Source organism: Mus musculus, chromosome 13 (assembly GCF_000001635.26).
Source record: "Mus musculus strain C57BL/6J chromosome 13, GRCm38.p6 C57BL/6J".
Lineage (NCBI taxonomy): Eukaryota > Metazoa > Chordata > Mammalia > Rodentia > Muridae > Mus > Mus musculus.
In genome coordinates, this window is record NC_000079.6 from 46881960 (window position 1) to 46906109 (window position 24150).

Here is a 24150-nt window from a genome sequence, read left to right on the forward strand (position 1 = left end):
CAAGTAAAGATGCTCACCTCAGCCCCTGCCACTTGCATTGAAGCCTTGGGAACTGCATGGTGGAAGAAAAAGGCAACCCTAAGACTTGGCAACCCTCCATGTGTACACACAACACTGACACATTAAATGAAATATAATGAAAAAGATTAAAAACCATCAGGACCATGTGAGCCCTCTAGAATGATCTCTCATCACAAGCAAAAGCTCAAAAAATTTCTTTAACAAAGCAGCTCTTTAAGAAAAAAATAGTAATACCATCATCATCATCATCACCATCATCGTTGGTTTCTAGAGACACGGTCTTGTGATGTCTCACCAGACTAGTCTTATGACCCTCCCACCTTGACTCCTGCTGGGATTATAGGTGTGCACCATGACACCTGGGTCATCATTTTCTACTGTTAACTGTTTTGTATTGACTGGAATAAAGTACACGGTATTTGTCACAGCGGCAGGGTGGAGTCTCCTGGTCACATGACACTGGGGGGGGTGGAGCCTGCTGGTCACATGACGCCAGTGACCCACTTCTCACGAAGACCCCCCCCCCCTCCTAAAGTTTCCACAACCTTTCAAAACAGTGTTACCACCTAGGGACCAAGTGTTCCAACATACAAACCTGCCTAGTCACTGTTCTACTGCTGCACAGAGACGCCATGACCAGGGAAAGTCTTACTAAAGGAGGTATTTAATCGGGGGCTTGCTTACAATTTCAGAGGGTCAGTCTGTTGTCATCCTGGTGGGGAGTTGGGCAGCGTGCAGGCTGGCATGCTTGGCGCTAGGGCAGTAGCGAAGAGCTACATCCCCACCTGTAGGCAGCAGACAGAAACACTGGGCCTGTTGTGAGCTTCTTCAAACCTCCAAACTCATCCCCAAGGGTCGCACTTCCCCCAACAAGGCCACACCTCCTAATCCTTCTCAAATGGTTGTAGCCCCTGCTGCCTGGAGGCTATGGCAGCCATTCTTATTCAAACCATTGCAGAGCCCATAGGGGAGAGTTCATATTTAAACCACAGCATCCATTTTAGGATAAAACTGAATCCAGGACCTGGTTTTACTTTCTTGTCCTGTCTGTCAGTAATGAGGCCTTACACTGAGACTGACCTGCATGTGACCCCACCACCATGACCCACAGCCCTCAAGGACACACAGGTAGTCCAGGTGACTATAAGGTACCTGCTAAGTGAGTCAAACCTTAGTAAAGACCCCTAAGTCAAAGCAACGGAAGGGAAGGAGAGCTACACCCACCTGCAGTGCTTACAGATTTGATACCATAAATAGTCCCCTCCCTGCCCCTCAGTTATGATCATGTGCAGAAAGCAGGGCAAAAGTTGTGATTTGTTTTGAAACTTTCATCCACAGTTATCAAACCACTGCGGAGCATTTACTAGGGAGGTGATGAATTGTCAGCTCGCCTGGGGCTGTGAGATGCCTTGAAGAACTTTCACCAAAAAAAAAAAAAAAAAGACCCGCCTAAGCCCTCGCCTTCCGGATGCAGCCAGGGAGCCAGGAAACGACCCACACATTCCACAGGTGAGGGATCCATTTTATGTAACAGACTCCATTTCCACGGAGACCATAAATACTTTAACTTCCTGGAGACTGGGTAAGGAAAAGAACTCCGTGCTATCAGGAAAAACATGATTCAGTCGCTATCTTGCTTTTCCTCAAGTTGTCTGACCTCACAGGCCACTCAACAGCCAGTGTCACTGCCAAGCTGGCTGGGTGGAGTGGGAAATAGGCCAGAGCCTAAGACATGCCGAGTTATGCCAGAACCTTCCTCAGCACGGGAGATCGAGGACATAAGCAAGTTTCTACAAAGCTGGTGGCAGTGGGTGCTGATGCTGTGCTAACCAGCCTTCTCCAGCCCAGATCACCTGGTCTTTATGATAGTCCACAGCATTCACAAAGCTGACATGCCCATTGACAGATTGGGGCCCAATCCAAGATGTCAATCAACTGGCCTGAAATTTGGTAGACTCAAACCTAAACATTACTTCCCTGGGTTCTAAGTCCCATGTTTTCTACACTAGTTGAGAACCATGATTACTTTTCAATTGAGAAAGGGCCTTTCTAAAAATATCAATGAGGCACAGGCACACAGCTAGTGGGAGGCACAGAGTTCTTCCTGTGTCTTCACTCAGAGGGTTGTGCACATGCATATCCTGACACCCCAGGGCCAAACTTCCCCAGGATGCAGTGTTATTTTGGGGGCCAGGGTTTTGCTCACTGGTTGCTGGCTTACCCTGAGACCAAATGTAGAATTGTATCATCCTGCTTGTGACTTCTACTAACTTAGACAAATTCTCCCTTCTTTCATGTTCTTCCAAAGGGCTATTAAAGACAATTCACCCACACGAGACAGCCTTCATGGAGACGTGCAGGGCACAGCCTTCGAGTCTACTGTAAGTGGAGTTAGTAAGCATCTACTGAACTCATGGACTCGTAACAAGAACTGAGGTAGGAGATCCCTGGGAGAAGTGAGGTCCCTTTAAAAAAAAGATCTTTATTTTTAAGGGTGTGCATCTAAGTCTAACTATGTACATTACATACATACAGGAGTCCACAGAGGTCAGAAGAGTGTGTACTAGATCCCCTGGAACTGGGGTCTCAGGTGGCTGTGAGCGAACATGTGGTGCAGAGAACCAAACCAGTGTCATTAACAATGACAGTAAATTCTCTTAACCAGGAGGCCATCACTCCAGCTTCAAACCAGGCCTTCCTATATGGCTATTCTATAGAAAGACTAGGGACAATCCACTGCACCATGGAGTCTTTGATTTTACTCCAAAACATTTAAGACCAGACAGTAGAAGACAATAAACATTGTATGGGCCCACAAAATGTCAAGAAATAGCCTTAAAATAACTCCAATACCACTCCTGATGATAACAGCCACACCCTGTCACTGGAAACAACAGAAAAGTTCAAAGGCAAAATGAGAAGCCTTCCTAATCCTCCTGCCTGGAGATGAACAACCATTGGTGATACACCGGTGAATGTTGACTCCTCCTAGATCTCTTTCATCCCCGGTGCGGTCTCCAGACGGAACTGGATCAGCATCAACTGCCAACTTCTGCCAACGACAGACACATCTGCCCACTGTGGACCTACTGGACAGGACATTCTCGGGGTGAGGCACAGCCACGGACTTTAACCAGTCCTCGGTGCTATGATACTGAGGCCTGCTGCAGTCTGGGCTCACGCATACACATGCAGATAGTTATACACGCATACAACTCCTCTGTCCCCAACATGGGGATGTGGAGCACACAGTGTTTAAAATTTAAAGTTCACACTTGGCAGCATCGGCAGCGGCGTCAGATCCCTATTTTGAAAGCTGCCTAAATATTGCATAAACACGTCACGGTGCGCCTGAATGCCTTGCACACGGGTCAGCAGTCCTGCAAACATGGTTCAGGCAGCAAATGTAATTAAACACCCAGAGCCAGCCAGACCAAAACACTGCTGGCCGGACACACAAGCCATTCAGCAATGCTAGGGTCCAACGGAGTCCATCTTAGCCACATCTGAGCAGTTACAGAAGGTGTTCAAATTATTTTTAAGATAAGGAGCACTGTCCTTCGCCGCCCCGCATCTGTGCCCACGGGTCTATTGTTAGACTTGCTGTCCAACATTCCAGCACTGAACAAACTCTTCCTGGCTCATCAACGCGACACATGGGAACTGTCACCTAAACACTCGAGCCATGCCCCACTCCTCAAGTACAACAAAGCACCACCACACAGTCCTAGGATGGGGCTCACAGGCTGCCCTGAAGGACCCAGCCACAGGAGACTTAGACTCAGGGAGGAGGGTGCCTGAGACCACAGAGGAGGATAACCGGGTGGGAGGAAGCCGTGCGTGATGTGGCCAAACGACTTCTCCAGTTCTACAACACAAAAACAAATCCAGCTTTGTGACCCTGGCCTTGGCATTTAAACCTCTGGGGAAATCAGTTTCTTCTCTCATTAAGAGGAGGAACAGAGGAGCCGGAGAGCTGGCTCAGTGGTTAAGAGCACTGACTGCTCTTCCAAAGGTCCTGAGTTCAGTTCCCAGAAGCCTCACAGTGTCTCACAACCCCTTAATGGGATCCAACATTCTCTTCTGGAATGTCTGAAGATAGCTATAGTGTACTCATATACGTAAAATAATAAATAAATCCCTTAAAAAAAAAGTGGAGTCGAGTGTGGTGGTATACACCTGTATTCCAGGTATTTAGAAGGCAGAGTCATGTAGATCGAAAAATTTGGCTAACAAGACCCCAGTGATAGTACACATACTATACAGCACATTGCAAGGGAAAGAGAGAGAGGAGGTGGAAATGTCAGGTATGGTGGTGTATACTGCAAATCTCATCATTTGGGACCCTAAGTCAAGTCCAGCCTGGGCTGCATAGCAACACCTTGCGTTTCTTTGGGTTTTTGTTTTTTGTTTTTTAGTACGTCATGCTTAGCCACTGCAACTATAAGAGTTGTCTAGACGGGACCCACAAAGCATGTGCCGGTGCGCAATCTTTTGACAAACAAAAAGAAGACATTCCAACTGCATCCATCGGCATCAGCAGCGCAAAGCAGCACAACCCAGCAGGTCAGATCCAGCAGGGAAGGCATTCCAGGTGAACCCTCAGACAGGACAGAACCTGAGTACCAGGCCTGCTTACTGATCACACCACTCTCCAGCTCAAGATCGGGGTAAAACTCAAACCCCACTGAGCCTAGCTTCCCCGTCTAGTGGGGTTCCCAGGGCTGTATGGGGGTTAAAGTATTTAACAGTACAGGGCTTGGAGCATCAGCTCATTCATGCATGCATGTGTCCTCACGACCAGTAAACATCTGCTATGAGCATCACTATCACTGGGAATGCCGGAGGTCCCCTCTGAGAGACAGAGGATAAAGGGTAGCCAAGGTCCTGGGCCGAGCACTTGCCTCGGTCATATTAGGTCCTGGCTTCCATCTCCAGCAGCACACAAACACCTGTAAACAGCATTAGTGGTCTCGAAACCACAAAATCCACCTACATGGCCAGGACCTGCATCATTAGAAAAGCGGCTTAGCCTGAATGAGCAGTGCATAAGCAAGACAGTTTAGACTGGCTTTAAAAAATGCTGACTATGTGAATCTAATGACCTGAGTTCAATTCACATGGTGGAAGGAGAGAACTGAATCTTCCCAGCTATCTTCTGATCTCCACATGCACAAGTAATATGTCACACACCACACATACATTCAGACACACACATATATATACATATATATACACACACATATGTACACATATATACATATATATATATTCACACACATATATATATCATACATACACATATACACACATACATATATACACACACACATATATATACACACATGCATATATATACACACACATATATATACATTCACACACAAACATACGTACACATATATGCACATACATATATACACACACACACTTACACACACAACACAGTAACTTATGAAAACAAACACCCCAACCAATGCAAACAGAAGAAATGAAATGATAAGACCATTCAACCTAGCGTCTGCAGCACTATCCTTTGAATAAAGAAAATAATCGGGTGAACGAGGAACAGAAATCAAAGCAATGCAGCAACTGGGATTTCCGCTGGTTTGCAGTTTATTGGCCCCCACAGATGTGGTCTTAGCTATAGGGAGCAGTAAGGCCCCCAGCGCAGAGCATCACATCTGGCCCCTGTCACCTGTCTTTACCCTGCAATGTAAAGCATCAGACAAGCTTTTCTCCTGATGGAAAATTCCAACTACTTCACTCCCTGAGCAGGCTCAAGGATAACTCCATAAGAGCCATGGGCACCTCCCAGGGTTCATCAAGTGCTTTCTGACATATCGCTGTGCCCTGTTTTATGGAAGGACAGTGCCGTGTAACTATGGCAACACAGCACCTGAGTTTTATTTTCTCTTAGAAAGCAAGAACAGTCTTTTGTTATTCGATTTCACCTATACTGTGTCATTCAGGGTTGAGATTTATTTATTTCCTTAGAGTAGGGGAAAATAAGCAGTTAAAAATGAGATAACAGAAGGAAGGGTTTGGGGAAGTCCAGGGAAGGCTTTCTACATTGTGACAAAGAAAGCTACATTGGATCTCTTACACTACTGTCTCCTGGCCACAGGGGACTGGCCTGAAAGTGACCTTGTGAGCTGAGGGCAAAAGGTGGGGTGGGCATGCAATACTCCCTTGCCCTTGGGCAACAAGGATGCCTACGCCAGAGCCTGCTTGGGGAAAAGAGGCAGACTACCTCCCCGCTCCGAAATAGGAACTTTGCTTCCGTGGTGTTTGCAACTGAACTTCGGGCTTCGTGCATGCTTGGCAAGTGCTCGGCCACCACCAAGCTGGGTAGGTCCCCTGCTCTCCATGCTAGAAAATGTCCCAGCAGGCAGCCCTCTCATCAAGTGAACAGGCTCTTCATTATCGTATTAAAAAGACAACAAAAATAATACTTTGATGTTGACTGCATGCCAATATGGCCACCATCCAAGGTAAAGTGTGACTCAGTTTTTACCAGCAATTTGCATATACAGAGACTGTACTGTAAGAGTCCTGGAAGTAGTGAAGCTGCTCTAAAGCAAGACATTTGTGTCCTGTTCAGTTATCCCACATCGGAAACCAATGGACTATCCCTCCCGCCCTCCCCTCCCACCAGAACACTGGGAAATCGGAAGCCTAGTGTCAGCCGGAGCAGGACCACAGGTGACAGAAAGAGGTTTCCCGTTTTAACAACTTACCAGTCACGCTGCAAGCCAAGACCAGGATGGCCGGGGGGGGGGGGGGGGGGGGCGTCATTAGCATCGCCTGCCCCACTGTGGCCACATTCAATAAACTTCTTTGATTTGCTCACCATTTTTTTTTTCAGTTGGCATTACTGGGGACAGGGAACCCCTTCTGCCTTGTTAGGGCTGCCAGGACCCAGGCTTAGACCTTCAAAACTCCAATAATAACATGAGACTTACAAAGCCTTGCGACCAGGACCTCTCAGAGTATGGACTTAAAGCTGGAAGCAAACTCCTTGTCAGCTGTGCCACTGTGGACCCCCCTTACTAAGTGGCAACCATACTTGTGGATCCCCAGTAGATAACCAATGAATCAAGTGGATTTGGGGCTGTTTGGGCTATCTTAATCATTGACCTGAGTTCAGAAGTCAAATTGGTAGTGGTGACTCTCTTTGAATGAGGTAGATTGGAACTACTTTTTCTTTTAATTTATGTTATCCATAGTTCTCAAATTTTCTAACATAAATTTTCTGCACATTGGCTGCTGTCCTGGGGAAATGAAATCCCACGGCTCAAGCCCAGGATCAGTACTGCTGAGCCTCCCACACGGGAAGTTCAATGCCAAGGCCTCCTGGATCCGCTCTGACTTGGCTTTGAGCGGGCACCATGACCCCTCAAAAAGATTCTCGAAGTAACCTCTTCTGGCCCCGGCTGCCGGACACTTCGATTCAGGGAAGGCAGCCTTGTTCTCAGCTGCCTCCTCCCGTGCTTAGAAATGAAGGAGGCCCAGGTGCGGCGTTTAGACGCACTGAGCAATCTCTCTAAATTCTAATTAACAGTCACATCTCTCTAATTTTGGCTAACCCGTATCTTCATCATCTCTGGTCCCTTTTCCTCTGAAGTACAGAGAAGGTTTCCTTGGAATTGCCCTTGTTTACTTTAGATCTACACCAACTCCATCGAGACAAACACAATTGTCCTCAAACCCCCTTACTGAGTCTTCCTTCCTACCAAAGGAGGGTTATTTATACTCCTGCCATTGGAGGATCCAGGATCACTCCTGGAACTCAGAGGGACTCTCTCCAACCCACTCTCTATTCACATACATACATAGAGCCCCTTCACACACACACACACACACACACACACACACACACACACACACACGCGTCCCACACACAACCTCCCCACACCACACACCATACAACATATACACACCCATAACACACACTCATCCCACATACATGCCACACACACCACACACCCCCCACACCAAACACACATACTACAAGCACACACACACACACACACATACTACACACACACACGCACACACACAGACACCCCATTTCTCCTTCCCCTAATGAGACTGAATTGTACCTCAACTCAGCTTTGAGTTTCACACTTCATATGACTCCTAGACACATTAATAAATGAATGCTCCTTTTCTTCTGTCAATTTGCTAAAACAAATCAATTAGCAAACCTTCAGAGGGAAAAGTGTGAACTTCCCTGAAGGCTCTAATACACAGCCCTCGCTGGTGGTGTGCAAATCAATACACCCCACAGCAAGTAAAGGGGCAGGGCTGGCAAGAGGCTCAGCGGGTGCTTGTCACCTGGCCTCATGACCTGAGTTCAGTCCCTGGGACCCCTATGGTAGAAGGAAAAAACCAACTCCCACAAGTTGTCCTTTGATGGCCAGACATGGATCATGGCATGCATGATCCCCCACTAAGCGAAGGGCTGGTAGCATGTGTTTCCAGAGGAGCGAAGCAGAAGGACCATCACAAGTTCAAGGCCAGCCTGCCTACACAGAGAGACCCTGCCTCAAAAACCAACCAAACCCATAAAGTCAGGGAAAGGGGTTTCAGCTCTCTCAAAGCCCAACCCTCTTCTGCATAAGAGAAGAGATGGGGTAGTGGTGGGGTGATCTCCTTCATAGCCACAGGACTGTTGCAAAAAGCAAAAATACTCTTAGGTTATTCAGGCATATAACCAAAAGCCGATTTATCCTACCTAATTATTGCAAATGATGACTTTTAGGAAGATCAAATAACTCAGTTCCAGCCAAGTTAGAGTGTAGATAAAATCTGAGGGTTGAAATAGCTTGAAAGAGACCTTTAAGGGACCAGCATGGGGGCCCATGCCTATTAATCCTAGCACTGGGGATACTGAGGCAGAAAAATCACTACCAGTTCAAGGACAACCTGGGCTACACAGAGGAAACCCTATCTCGAACAAAACAAAACAAAACAAAGCCCCAAGGAAGGGGAGGAGGGAGATTGGAAACTTAAAATTATATTATCTCTTTAAACTTTATCTGCCTTTATCTTATTCTAAGTGCACAGGGCATGTTTGTTAATGGGGGCAGTTCTGGGTGAGAACACATGCACTTATGTTAGCATTCCTTCCCCGTGTGTGCGCACGCGCGCGCGCGCACACACACACACACACACACACACACACACACGAACACACGCACTCGTCAGATCTCAATGGGTGCATCATAGTTCCAAGTGAAGAGGAAGGAGAGGTTTGAAGGGGCTGCAGGTTGTGTGTGCCAGGCTGGTGGTGTCTTAGAAACAGAGCCCTGTTTGATTCAGCCTGAGAAGCAGCACTACTCTAGGACTGGGGGATGGTCAGCTGCATGGCAGACATTGCTACTCATGTGCATATTTACGGTAATTAAGGAGATGATGAACCATCAAACTGTCATGGAGCACGGGGACTGACACACAGTTAAATGCTCAACAAAGACACCTAAGACGTGAATGAATGAATGAATGAATGAAGAGAAAAAGGATGGTCAAGAGACACGTACCCAAATGGCATGACTAGTCAGTGAGAGAGGTTTGCTGTCTTCCTGGAGCTTAGAGGGTAGAGACACAGGGTGGGAGTTCAGACCCCAGCAGCCACATGTCAGCTGGATACAAAAGCGTGTAAGTCCCGCTCTGAGAGATCCAATACCCAATGTCCTATCCTGACCTCTCTCACGGGGGCACACACACACACAGAATGAGATAAAATAAATCATGAAGGACTTCACAAATAAAGGAAACCACCATCCACTCTTTGATATTTTATATAGTGGTCATTATCAGTCACATGGCAGACTTGAGATGTGTACTTATGACTTGAACCTAAAACCACTGGTGTTTAAATAACCTTTCCTTTCAGGAGTTTGGCAGCTGTATCCAATGATATGTCAGAAATTAATATCTTGATCTCCTGAGCAATTATGGATTAAATACAGTACTTTAAAGGAAAAAAAAAACATCTTTATCCTCCACTCCCTCACCATATACAGAAGTTTTCCTCCAGTTATCTTAGAACAGAAAGCCTTAGGAATTAAGGTCCCTTTGGAGCCTGCATCTGCACTCAGCCAGATAGACAGACAAATAAAAGGACTAATCTCTATAAGCAGGGTGTATGCAGTTAATTTTTATTTACTCATTCCATAAAGCCAGTTCAACACAGCCAACCCATCTCATGAAGTTTTATAGCCCAGCGTGGCAAAACTCCCATGAAGACAAGGACATGGGTCATTTAACTCTAATGTAAACGCAATCGTTAGGCAATCAAACTGGCATAAACTACTTCTTTCAGACTCCCATTAATTTGTTCCAATTAAGGAAAGAAACACAATTTAAATCTTGGGAAAACTGGATGATATACTAGGATAGCCCCCCTCTCCACTCCCTGGTACCCATGCATCTGCTACAAATATTAACAAGAATGTAACAAAAGATGTCTGCAGAGAGCTCCTGCAAGGAAGACATAGGCATTCTGCATTCTGGGCGGATCTTCCAAACAGATGTTTCAATCTCTGAAATCGAGTGTTCAGCAAAGCAGTGGGGGGTGTACCTCATGCAAGACAACAGAGAACTGTGTTGGATTTGATGTGTTATATTTCTCACAGCCCCTTGAGGCTGTTCTATTTGAGCTGATTATCCCTTCAACAGTTGCTGTCACTGAGCAGATCTCTAAGAGTCTGAGAGTGCAACTGTTTGTAATGGAGTCTCACCGAGGTGCTGGGGATGGGGGGTGCTCCACACACTCGCAGGAGAACAATAACAATTTCTCAGCTGGATTTTCTTCACATGTGCATGTTGTCCTAAGTCATCACCATTAGCCAATGGCCAGTTGGGCAGGTCAGAGCCCAGGCTTGGGGACTGTAAGTACTTGATGACATCCTGGCATGACCAGGGCTCTCTTGATAAGGAATCGATAACTTCCATCAAACAACAAAGTCCCGACTAAGACTGGATTCTGAGTACATCTCTGAAAGACATACATTTCTCAACAAACCAACAAATGATTGCACCAAAGCCCAACTCGGGGAGCCAATGAGTTTACTGGGCTTCCTTACAGGGTATGAGTGACCCCCAAGGTAGCCACACCCCTTGGCATGGGTGCTGACTTCCCCATAACTGCAGAGATGGCATACCCTCCTTAACCTTTCATGGTCTACAAGCCTTAACAGCTTCAGAGACAATGTGACCACACACAATTAGAGCAGAAGGACATACAAATGGCCAAGAGGCGCAGGAGGGAACGCCCAAGACCTCAGGTGAGGTGGTCCAGTAACCATCTCCACCTCCTTCTTTGAGGGAAATTCTTGTTTACAAGTCTATCTCAGGTGTCTCTTGATGATGATGATGATGGCTGTTTTATGCAGAAGACAATGTTCTACAGTACCCCTACCTTGTCCCACATTCTTTCCTCCCCATTACGTGGAAGAGGTGACATTCTTATTCATCTTTAGCCAGGCATTGGGCTACCATGCCGAATCAATGATGTGGAGGAGGGGAGGGGAAGGGAAACTGTGACCAGAAGATATTGTAAGGAGAAAAACCTTTATCTTCAATTTAAAATACATAAATGAAAGAGTTCTTGCTGCTCCCCTAGAAGAGTAGTGTACAACTTCCAGCACCCACACTGGATGGCTCACAGCAACCTGTAACTCCGCCTCCAGGGGAATCCAATGTCCTGTTCTGGCTTCTAGGACGCCCTGCACTCATGTGTACATAATCTCTCTCTCTCTCTCTCTCTCTCTCTCTCTCTCTCTCTCTCTCTCTCTCTCTCTCTCTCACACACACACACACACACACACACACACACACACACGCATACATACATATGACCATCTTTCAGAAGTTGGGTGAATGAGCTGGGCATCACATCTGCGTTCATGGTGAGACTTAGCTGTGGTAGAGGGACCAGACCACTACAGTTATTACTTGTGCTCACTGTGAGCATTTCCTGGGACAAGAACCTCCAACTTGCATTGGTCACTTGGTGCCAGCAGTGACGGTGGCGCGGATAGTTATTAAGAAAATAACAGAGACACCGAGACGACGAACACTTTGCTCTGACCTGTTTTAAGAGCTCTGCATTCACTCCTTTAATCTTCGGACACTAAAGCACTATCTCCATTTATGAGCGAGGAGACTGGAGAGAAAGCCATGAGTTGAGAAACTAGAGAAACCCATTTAACACGGCAGTGGAGGGGCCGTCGAGATGGCTCAGCAGATAGGAGCACTTGGGGCTCTTACAGAGGACACAGGGTCACTTCCCAGAGCCCATGTCAGGTAAGTCCAGATCTAAGGAATCTGATGCTTTCTTCTAAATTCTTCAGGTACTACACACATGCACACACACACACACACATGCACACACACACAAAGTCACACACACTTGACAAAATTATTTTTTAAAAGCAATTGCACTACAAGAAGGAAGAAAGGGAAAAATCAACCATGGGTACTGTTTTCTGAAAAGATCAATTAAGAACTGGGCATGGTGGCTCACACCTGTAGTCCCAAGCACTCCAGAGGCAGAAGCAAGAAGATCAGAAGTTCAAGGCCATGCCCACCTAATAGCCAGCTCAAGGCTAGCCAGGGCTACATGAGACCCTGTCTCCAAAATGCAAAAAAAACAAAACAACAGAAAGAATCATGGAGCCGGAGCCGTGCTTCTCAAAATGGAGTGTGCAGACAGACTGCTCGAGAGTGTGTTAAAATACTGAGTTTTAATTCGGCACACCTGGTGTGGGACCGGAGCACCTGCATTTTCTAATGAGCTCCCATAATGGGCTAATTCTGCAGGGTTGCACACTCCCCTGAGTGGTGAGGGGTTAGAGCATGCAAAGTATTTGTGTGTGACCCTCCAGCTGATTTTACCCCGGGGAGGAGATGCTCTGACTGAACCGGCAGATCAACCTCAGAGGGCTCAAAGGTCAATCAAGCAGCCTTTCTCTACCCCATCCCCATTTCCCAAGATGCACCTGCAGAATGGACAAACCCCTCCTTCCCATCCCCAGACTCAGTGGATGGTTTTTCCAGAACAGACTCTCAGCAGGCTGTGTGAACAGAGCTTTGCTTCCACATAATTAAAGTGATGGCAAACAACAGTTATTTATATTCTCAAGTCTCTCTCTCTCTCTAACAAGAATTCTTGTAGTTTTTAATGACAAACTTTTTAATTGGCTAAGGCTTGTGCAGCAAGCTTTAAATTAGCATCCTAAGGATGGGATCCACTAGACAACTCAAGTATATTACCCTCATAAACCCATTAAAGAGCTGGTTCACTCTTGCTGTATTTCAGGCGGCCCGATCCACCAGCTCTGGTCTAATTACAGTAAAGAGAGTGGATGAAAACAATATTTAAACCACATTTATAAGCGAATGTGACCAAGGTCAGGTAGGCTGTAAGCTGATCTAAATAAATACTTGTTCGAAAAGAAGGTTGAGCAACCAAGCGGCAGCAAGGGTTAAAAGTACAATTTAGTTCCTTTTTAAAAGACACAAATCAGAGGCTGAGGCAATGGCCCTGTGGCTTACCTTGAAAGTAAGAGTTCGGATCCCCAGTGCCCACATAAAAAGCCAGGTGTGACTGCAGTCTCTCGGGTTCCTAATGCTGTGGGTGAGGTCAGAGACGCGAGCTTAGCCGGCCACCAGCCCTTCAGTGAGAGACTGGCCCGTGGGAAAAGCACAGATGACCTGGGTTAAGATTCTAGAACTCACATAAAGCGAGAGAGGGAGAGAGAGAGAGAGAGAGAGAGAGAGAGAGAGATGGTTGTCCTCTGACCTCCACACATGCACTATGGTGTGGAAGTCCACACATATATACATCACACACACACACACAGAGCCAACATTTTTTTTTTTCAAAAATCCAGTTAAATTGTAAAGAACAGGATCAGGAAGAAATACACACACTTCCCAACTCTCTTCGCCTTTCACAGGTATGCTGGAAGGGCATGGGGTTGAGAAATTAGGGATATGGACCATGTACCTTCCAGTCCCACCATACACACACACACACACACACACACACACACACACACACACCAGTTTAAAACCGTGTAAAAACTACACACCCCTGTATCAGACTGCAGCAGATATTCCGTCTCCTGGGAAGGTGTTGACAATGTCTCAGTGTTCTAAGGTCTCAATGACAAGCCAAGGTGGGGATTCCACAGAAGTTCCCTCAAGGGAACCAATGGGTTTATTAGGCTTATGGATAGAGCAGTGAGTGTGGCGCTGTGGAGAATGGACGGGTGGCTACACTGAAACAGCTGCACACAGGGCCTGCACCCAGCACGGATGAAGAACCCCCGGGGCTGTGGAGACAGACAGCCTCCCCTCAGCCTTCCCATCTAAATCCCCTACCCCCTCCCAGAGACCACAGGCAACTAGGGCAAAACTGCATACAACTGACTGGAAGAGCTGGCTGGAAACGCAGGTGAGGGTTCAAACCCACCCCACCCCTGCTCCCTCCCTTCTATAAGGAAAGACAAGTAACCAACAGGCCTGGCCAAACTCCTGAAGGAGCTGTGGTGTCAGTGTGCCCACAGAGGACAGTCTTAGCAGAGATAAACACTATTCCAAAAAGTTTTAAAATAAAAGAGATTTTAAACAGTCTCCTACCCGAGACATGGACTTAAAAGAGAACGGAATTTAATAATAGCTAAGCTTATCAACTTTGACTTGGTTTTGTGTTTCTTCTCAACTTCAAGTTTCCGAGACTCCATTGTCGACTAGTTTTCGGTAGTTGATAACATTCTTAGTGAGCATGTGCTTAATTTCTAACAACTACAGGACCTACTATGTTTAACCTGCTCGCCAAGAGAGTGCTGGGGTGGAGATTGTCCCCACGCTGATGGAGGGCTGACCACTGATCTTCTTTGCTTCTTTTGTAACATATTAGGGCTTGACAGGCACAGGTCAGAGTGTGGGTTCTTTGAAAGATGAAAAGTGTGGATTCTTTAAAATCCATAATGGGGTATTTTTTCAACAAATAGTATCTTAAGGATTTGCTTTCTCTTGTCTTTCCTTTCCTTCTCTTCAGAGACAAGGTTTCACACTATATCCTAAGCTGTCTATCCTTGGACCTGGAACTATTTAGCTCAGGCTGGCCCCAAACTCATAGCCATCCTCCTGTCTCAATCTCCCAAGCATGGGTTTACAGACATAAATAAGCCAACAAGCCTAGCTTCTTGCTCTCTTTAAACACTATAATCAGTGTGGACACACACACCACATATGCAACACCACGGAGGGATGGATGGAGAATGTAGACACCAGGAAGACCCCCAGCTTCACTGCCTCCAATTACCACAGCTCATTAAAAATTTGTATTTGTGCCCAGGTGTAAGTGTAAATCTTACTGGGAAAAGTCGCCAAAGTATACTATCACTCACTGATAATTTAATTACTAGTGAGACAGATTGTACACTAAGCCCCTGCTTTCTATTGATTGTGGTAAACAAAGAGGCTTTCCTGGTATGAGGTAAAGCCACCCATAGCATTTTAATTCTGGCCACGGAGGGACTGCAGACGTCACAGGTAAGGACTTATACATTCCAGCCTTCAATACAATACAAACAACTCTGATAGTCTAGAGAGCTCAAATGGAGACAGACTCTAAACACATCCTGGATCTCAGTGCAGAGGCAGGCGGATTTCTGAGTTTGAGGCCAGCCTGGTCTACAAAGTGAGTTCCAGGACAACCAGGGCTACACAGAGAAACCCTGTCTCGAAAAAAGAGAAGAGAAGAGAAGAGAAGAGAAGAGAAGAGAAGAGAAGAGAAGAGAAGAGAAGAGAAGAGAAGAGAAGAGAAAAGAATGCTTCAAAGCATAACCATTAAGCACCCTGGCACCAGTGTACTTAGTCTTCTAGATTTGCGAAAACCAAATAGTTGTGTTAGGACCTGAGATCTTAACAAAAGCGTATGAACTCTCCTCCTTGGAACACACACACACACACACACACACACACACACACAAGCCTACCACCTTACAACTGTAAAAATGAGCTTCCCAGTGCCGAAAGAATGACAAGCCAGTAGACAAAATGAGTTCACCGCCGGCCGTTGGACTTTTGATACGGATAATTGCCATGGCTTCTATAGTCTACTAATCATGACACATGTCCTGCAACATGCCTTCCCGCATTTACTAAGGTTGGCTTTCCTCTTCAACCAAGTCTTGAACTAAAACAATTATTAATTACAACCAATTTACTGGCCATTCATAACTTAAGCATCTATTGAAAATGAAAGAGGAGTGACCCAAATAGTTCCCGGGGATACCGTCTACAGGGAGGACATCTCAGCCTGCAGGGAGGACGGAGTCTGTAGCCACTGTACTTTTTCCCTCTTCTCCCTCCCTTGGTAATCCTTTTTCAAATGTAAATCACATCTGGCAGAGGCTCCCAGAGTAGACTGTGGGCTCTTCTCTCTTGAGCTCAGCAAACATAAAATTGAAAATCTTCGCTTCCTCACTTTAAGTACAAGAAAAGCCTAAAGCAAGCTGATTCAGTTCCTACACGTGAGAGGGGGATTTGAACGAATCTAAAGGCAAACTTTTGTGTTTGGTTAGAGAGAGACAGAAGATTAAAAATAGAACGCGTGAATGCACGCCCTCTGATAAACTGACTTGCTAACGGCTTACCAAATAAAGCGCCATGATTAGGGCTCTCAGTGGTCGAATCTACTTTCCGCCACTCCAGCAGAGGCAGACAGCAAACGCTGTATACATTCCTTTCCTATATGTTACCTGCTAGGAGTGCCCACAGAATTTTATGCTTTCATTTATTTACTGCATGTGTGTGTGTGTGCATGTGTGTATGGGTTTTATTTATTTACTGCATGTATTATTTATGCTTTTATTTATTTACTGCATGTGTGTGTGTGTGTGTGTGTGTGTGTGTGTGTGTACCTATGTACAGGTGTCTGCAGAGGCCAGAGAGGGTGTTAAGATTGCCCAGAGATGGAGTTAAGGGTGGTTAAGTATAAGCCACGTCATGCACGGGCTAGCTGACCTTAGGTCCTCTGGAAGAGCTGCCAAATGCTCTCAACTGTTGACTATCTATCTCTCTAGCTCCACCCTCATGGAATCTTAAGAAATGGTTTATCCACAGTTGGGAGCCTGAATAATCACAATGCAGTGTCTCTCTTGATCCTGGGGATTCATTTACCTAGCAGTTCTCAAATAGGCATTTTTTCTTTTTGTGTCTTTGAGACAAGGTCTCACTTGGTAGCCCACACTGACCTTGAATTCATGGCACTTGTCCCATCTCTACCTTCTGTTCAAATACATTTTTCATAGTACCAACAAGTAAAAAGAAAAAAAAAACGAAAAGAAAAAAAACCAATAAAACACATGTAACATCAAAATACATAAAGATACTTAGGAATATCCTGAAAAACCCAGTGAGAGAACATTTGACTTCTGAAACGTTTAAACGGCTCATCCTTGGGGCTGGAAGATGCTCAGCTGCTACAGGTTTGCCTGCTTTTCAGGAGACCCAAGTTCAGTTCCCAGCACCCACACAGGGCAGGAACTCCAGCCCTAGGGAATCTAACTCCGGCCTCTGTGGACACCCACGCTCACATGTATGTAATTAAAAATAAAAAGGAATAGTTTTTGGAAGAACTAAATTTGGAAATAAGTCACTAAATACCAAAGAGCATTACTCCTATCACATACTGCCAAACATCCACTTCTTTATGTAAGGATGGGAAGCAGACTCCAATAGCCTCAGTTTACCAACTAGGACTAGTTCCCTCACAGGGAAAGGCTGCTCACTGTAGATCTCTCAATCAAGGCCAAGCCAGGACTAGAACAAGCACTAGGGTTGTTACCTGCTGTTATTCAAACTTTAAAAATCTCCTGTTCATGGTATTCTCCAGGTAGTCTGCTTGCTTTTGCTTTCAAAGCATTCATCCAAGTCACAGAAAAGGCCAAGTTTGCCATGGGTCCTTCTACCCTTGTCCGGCATGCATCTGGACATTGAACATAGTATACAGTACAATCTGGCATATTACACACACAAGTGAAACTTTCCTTTTAATTTCCACAAATATACTTGAACAAGTGTTTTCCTTGAATACATGCAACACGCATTTGCTGAATTATATGTAATGCATAAAGAATCCATCCTGGTTAGAATGTTGTCTCCTTTCCGTGCACTGAGAGGTGCGGTCATCTCCACTTGGCTGTTGGGCTAACAGAAGTCTGGATCTGTTTGTTTACAGCGGTGTAGATGGTTGCAGCATTGTCTCACCCAGTAGCCAGGTGGCCTTGAACTCACAGAATCCTCCTGGATCAGCTTCCTGAGTGCTGGGCATTCATGTTTCCTCACTGATGCTAAATCCTGGCAAATTTAATGATCTCATCAGCCACTGTCTTTTAGATTGTGTGATAACGACACTGACAGAGCTTACTGTCCTCATGGGTGGGCTTATTTGATCTTCGTATTTTCCAGACCCTAAGCACACTGGGTTAAGCTTCTTCACACTGTGGTGTCAGCAGAGCAAGCCGACTTTAGAGAGCCTTACCCATCTTCTACTTGTCCTTAGCCTCGGATGAACAGCCAAGATGGAAATAAGAAATCTGTAGTGTAGTTCCAATATGCAAAAACCTTAGCATGCTAATAAGGCAAGTTATCCCTCTATAATACAGGGAAAGCAGTATTTATCACAACAGGTGCATCTAGGAGGTGTGTTAACAGTGAACACAACAGCCAGGTCTAGTGACTTCGGCCCCCACTCCCACCCCATCCCGTTCTCTCCAATGCTGCTGAGAAGTTCAACATCCCAATGGTCTCAAAAGCACAGCCTGAGGTCACTGCCCCGCCTTCCTCTAGAAAACATTTGCAGAAGACATTTCCAAAGGTGGAATATCTCTAAAGGCTGTCACCAAACCCTGCTACTGAAGTACCTTCTGGCCAGTAACCCAATAAGGACACAGAATATGGTTCCTGACACGGACACCGCCCTTTGCCAAGCCCGTAGCTTCTGTAGTTACACTTCAACTTCACCCGCGCTGAGAGTCAACCACGTTCATCCACTGACACTTGTCTCAGGTGACAGTCACTTCATCAGATCCCAGCAAGAACAGCGAGCCACCCAAAGTCCTCCAACTCCCTACAGAGCTGGCTTGTTTCCTAAAGCATCTCTGATTTTTTTTTTATCCCTCTGCTCTTGCATTTTTTTCAGCAGACGGGCTTGATCCAAAGCCTTTCGGAATGTCTACATTTGGGGAGAGATGGCTCAGCAGTTAAGCATGTATACTGACTGCTCTTGCAGAGGACTGGGGTTCAGTAACTAGCACCACAATGGGCGGCTCACACTGTGATTCCTGTTCCAGGAAGAACTGATGTCCTCTTCTGGCCACTGCAAGTATGTGCATACAATCCCTAAAAAACACCAAGGATATCTATATTTGTACAGTCCCAGGAAGCATGCTTCTGACTACACGCAACTACCTCTTTAAAACCTAGATATTATGAGAGCTTTGAATATCTGAAATTGTTAAATAAAACACACACACACACACACACACACACACACACACACGTATATGTATATATATTTGGGGAGGGGGGGTGTTGTTTTTTTTTTTTTTCCAGACAGGTTTCTGTGTGTAGCCCTGGCTATCCTGGAACTCACTCTGTAGACCAGGCTGGCCTCGAACTCAGAAATCCACCTGCCTCTGCCTCCCAAGTGCTGGGATTAAAGGCGTGCGCCACCACTGCCTGGCACCTATAAATATTCAAATACATGGTTGTTGTTTATAACATTAGCTCACAAGCTAAAAATAGTAAAATATTTTCTATAAATACAGCACAGCTGTTATTTGATTTTTGGAAGGCAAGAGCTGCATTTGGGTAGTCTAATAATACTTTTTTTTTAAGTCAACCACTCATATTTAAAATCAGAGATTTTAATCCCATTCCTTCAGCTTTACCTTCAATATAGACTGTGATGGTCCCAATTAATTCCTCTTGTGCAGTTTATTCTCATATTTTAATTTCATTTGTTCCAGCTCATTATTGTCAAAAGATTTTTTTATTCCCCCAAACAGTAAACTGTTTTTAACCTACCACTGATGTATGTCAATATATTCAATATTAATTTTAAAGATCCAACTATAACTATATAAACAATTCTAACATTGTTGTATCACTGATGTCTACATTTTTAAAAACACACCCTTGTACAGTAGCATATACCTGCAATCCCAGAATGTGGCTCTCAGGAACTGCAGGTCACCCTCAGCTAACCGGCAAGCTGAAAGCCAGCTTAGCCTTCATCATACCCTGTTTTTAAAAAATATAAAAAAATAGCCGGGTGAAGGTGGTGCACCACTTTGATGCCAGCATTCAGAAGGCAGAAGGAGGTGGATCTCTCTAAGTTTGAGGGAAGCCTGGTCTATAGAGCGAGTTTTAGAAAGGCCAGGCCTACAAGGAGAAACCCTGACTTGAAAAATCTAAATCAATCAATTGATTGATGGTTAATTAATTTACTGTCTGTGGTCAGGGTTTACCAGCGCTTTATACAGGTCACTCACAATACAAAAGAAATAAATGAGCTAGAACGCTCTCTTTGGCAGCACATACACTAAAATTGGAATGATACAGAGATTAGCATGGTCCCTGCACAAGGATGGCACACAAAGCAAGGAACTAGAGACGACTCTGAGGTCAAGGGCTTGCCACTCTTTCAGAGGACCTGAGTTAGTTTCCAGTACTCCCATTCCCTGTGAATCCAGCTCTGCCCTCTGCTGGTATCCATGGGCATTGCACTCACTCACATGAGCACACACACACACACACACACACACACACACACACACAGAGAGAGAGAAAGAAAGAGAGAGAGAGAGAGAGAGAGAGAGAGAGAGAGAGAGAGAGAGAGAATCCATGTACATAAATAAGAAAATAAGGGAGATACCACACAAAATGTTTTCTGAACTATCCAACTAGCCACCGAAAATAAAATTCTCAGAATACCAGATGTTTCTCTGTATAAGCGCCTGCCTGAGAGTCAAGGGTTGGAAGGGAGGAGAGGAAAGAATGTGTTCTTAGAAAAATAAACTGGCTGGAAACGGGCAGGCAGAGTAAACAACGCCAAACAAGCCTTCCTCAGCAAGGTCTGTTTAAGCAAAGAGGGCTCATCATTCAGTGAGGAAGGTCACTTTTAACGGCATTTACTAAACCCCACCTTAACAGGAGACTCAGTGTGAAGGTCAGAGGCAATCTGTGTCCCCATTGGATAAAAGCCTCTGCTTCCACTATCCAACACGTTCTTCAAGAAAGTCTGACGGGAGGGACGGCCATATCACATATTAGTTTTATGTGGCATTTGTGGCTCTTCAGCCTTCAGGGGGTGAGAGTTGCCAACTGGTAGCATCTTGAGGAAAAGGCAGTGCTCAACCAATAGAGCATTCTTGAGTGGGGAACCATGAAAAATAATTTCAGGTTTGGGGGACACTGATGAACCCACCTGTGGCTCCCTATGTCTGCAGACAGAGCTCAACTCAATAAAAAATGACATATCAACATGACTTGTTGTGATGGTTTGTATAGTCTTGGCACTATTAGGAGGTGTGGCCCTGTTGGGAGTAGGTGTGTCACTGTGGGTGTGGGCTTGAGACCCTCATCTTGGTTGCCTGGAGGTCAATTTTCCACTAGCAGCCTTCAGATGAAGATGTAGAACTCTCACCTCTGCCTACACCACGCCTGCCTGGATGCTGCCATGTTCCTGCCTTGATGATAATGGACTGAATCTCTGAACCTGTAAGCCAGCCCCACCTAAATGTTATCCTTTATAAGACTTGCCTTTGTTATGGTGTCTGTTCACAGCAGTAAAACCGCAAGACACTTGCTAAGCAAAACCCACCCCTTAACAAGTAGCTTTTCTTCTTTCTACAAATGGGACCAGGTTAGCCAACAAATAAATGGCCATTTTAGAGAAATAACCTTTGATGGTATTAGCTGAAGGACCATCAGTTATAGTTGAGGTAAGGTGTAGGGAAACCCCTCCTCTTTCCCCAGTGGATATGTTAGATTACCATCTCTCAGCAGGGATGGAGAGATGACTCAGTAGTTAAGAGCACTTAACTGCTCTCGCAGAAGACCCAGGTTTGGTTCCTAATATCCACACATTGGCTTACAACTATCTATAACTCTAGTTCCAGAGGATCCAGACAAATTTCTGGCCTCCACCCCATACCAAGCACACTGGTACAGAGCAAAACATGAAAGCAAAACACTCACACCCATAAAATAAAAATAAATAAAACTTAAAATTACTGCTTTGGAATAGTAGGGATTAAACCAAGGCCTCGCATGTCCTGGGCAGGTGCTCTACCACTGAGCTACACCCTGCCCTGGGAAACATTTCCATTCATCACTCTCAGACAGTCCAAGGAGTGTAAGAAACACAGAACTGCGCATCTGCCCGAGAACAGTGGAGTAATGGAACATGGTATGGTAGAAGCTGGGGGATCCTCACTGTCATCATCACCAAAGATAAATTCAGTGTACTGGCTGAGCATCCGTAATCTAAAATCTGAGCTACTCCAAAAATTCGTAACTTTTTTTTTCCCCACTAGGGATCAAAACTCCAGGAGTTGTGGCTGTGAAGCATCTATTCTACAATTGGGCTGTATCTCCAGCTTCAAGCACCTGGCCGCATGGGTCACAGTCATAATGCAGGCACACGGCTGGGGCTGGAGCTCAGGAGGAGGGCAGTTGCCTCACAAAGATGAAGTGCTGGACTCAATCGCTAGGGCTGCCAAAAGACTAAAAATAGTGTAAGCCCAGGTATGGGGGCACATGCCTTTGATCCCAGCATTGGGGTAGAGGCACCTTCGTGAGTCTTAGGTCAGTCTGGTCTACACAGAGTTCCAACCCTGCCAGGGCTACACAGTGAGACTCTATCTTCTAGGAAAACTGCCTTTAGGGTTTGTGTGGTATATGTGAACATAAATGTGTCATATTCAGACCTGGCTTCCATTCCTATCTCCTTTTGCACACAAGCAAACATCTAAAGATTTGAAGAAAAAAAAATCCAAACTTTGAGACACTTCCGGTCCTAAGCATTTTGGTTTAGATTCAGTTGGCATTTTTTTCCTGCCCTGTAACTGGGTGGAAACAATGCCTACCAAACAATTAAGGAAGTTCAACCGTCCACTGGCAAGTTCCTCCTTCTCTCGTAGGAGCTGACAATATGGCAATACACTCGAAAGCAGGTTTCGAATAGTCATGGTTTTCCTAGAAATGCTTAGGAGACATTAGGAGAAGCACTGAGAGTCCAGAGAGAGAAACAGGCCATCAGGTGAGAGGGGGAAACCGTGAGCCTCCCTGATGTGGTGAGCCAGCAGGATGAGGAGGAATGGACTGCTTCTGCGGATGGGCGTGGCCGGACCCTCCATACCACGTGGATACCAACCCAGCCCTGGAGGCAACCACACCAGGAAAGTGGTGGTGGGCGCGCCTCTGTCTGCATTAGCACTTCACGGAACCATGAGATGGCTTCCATTCTGCCTAATAAATTCCCTTTCCTCTGGGCTTCAATAAGTTAGAAGAAAAACCCAGGCAACCCGACAGCTGTCCACTCAACTGGCCTCACTCCTGCAGGACTCACGTTTGGTTCCTGCCGTTGGTTTTGTCTTATGAATGACAATGTGATTGATGAATGAGGCTTACACTATCTGTCTGCCCCAAAGCTTCTTATGTGGGTGCGGATGATTATTCAGACTGCAGATCTCCCTATCCCTTTACCTCCTACCCTGCTCAAGGCACACACACATGATCTTCGTCCCAGAGTTGTATTACACAGCCTGGAAGTCTAGATAATACAGAGTGTGCTTCCCATGACAAGCTGAGACCCCAAACAAAAGGGAAGAAACTTTGGGTCATAGTGCACATCTGGAATCTCCGCACTTGGGAAGTAGAGGCAGGAAGGTCAGGAGTTCAAGACCAGCTTGGGATACAAAGTGAGTTCTAGGCCAGCTGGATGTACACAGTGAGTTTAAGGCCAGATACATAGTGAGTTCGAAGCCAGCTTGGGATACATGAGAGTCTGCCCCCCCAACCCCCCCAAAAAAAGGA

The 24150-nt window shown here is 45.7% G+C and overlaps 1 protein-coding gene and 1 non-coding gene across 10 annotated transcripts in view; one reads left to right on the forward strand and one right to left on the reverse strand.

Annotated features, from left to right (window-relative positions):
* The window catches only part of Kif13a (kinesin family member 13A), a 180831-nt gene that overhangs the window by 132873 nt on the left and 23808 nt on the right, over positions 1 to 24150 (reverse strand). The gene's annotated exons all lie outside the window — the stretch shown is intronic.
* On the forward strand, positions 20632 to 20733 carry Gm22960. Its single transcript, XR_003950784.1, has one exon. It is a non-coding gene; the product is annotated as a U6 spliceosomal RNA (small nuclear RNA).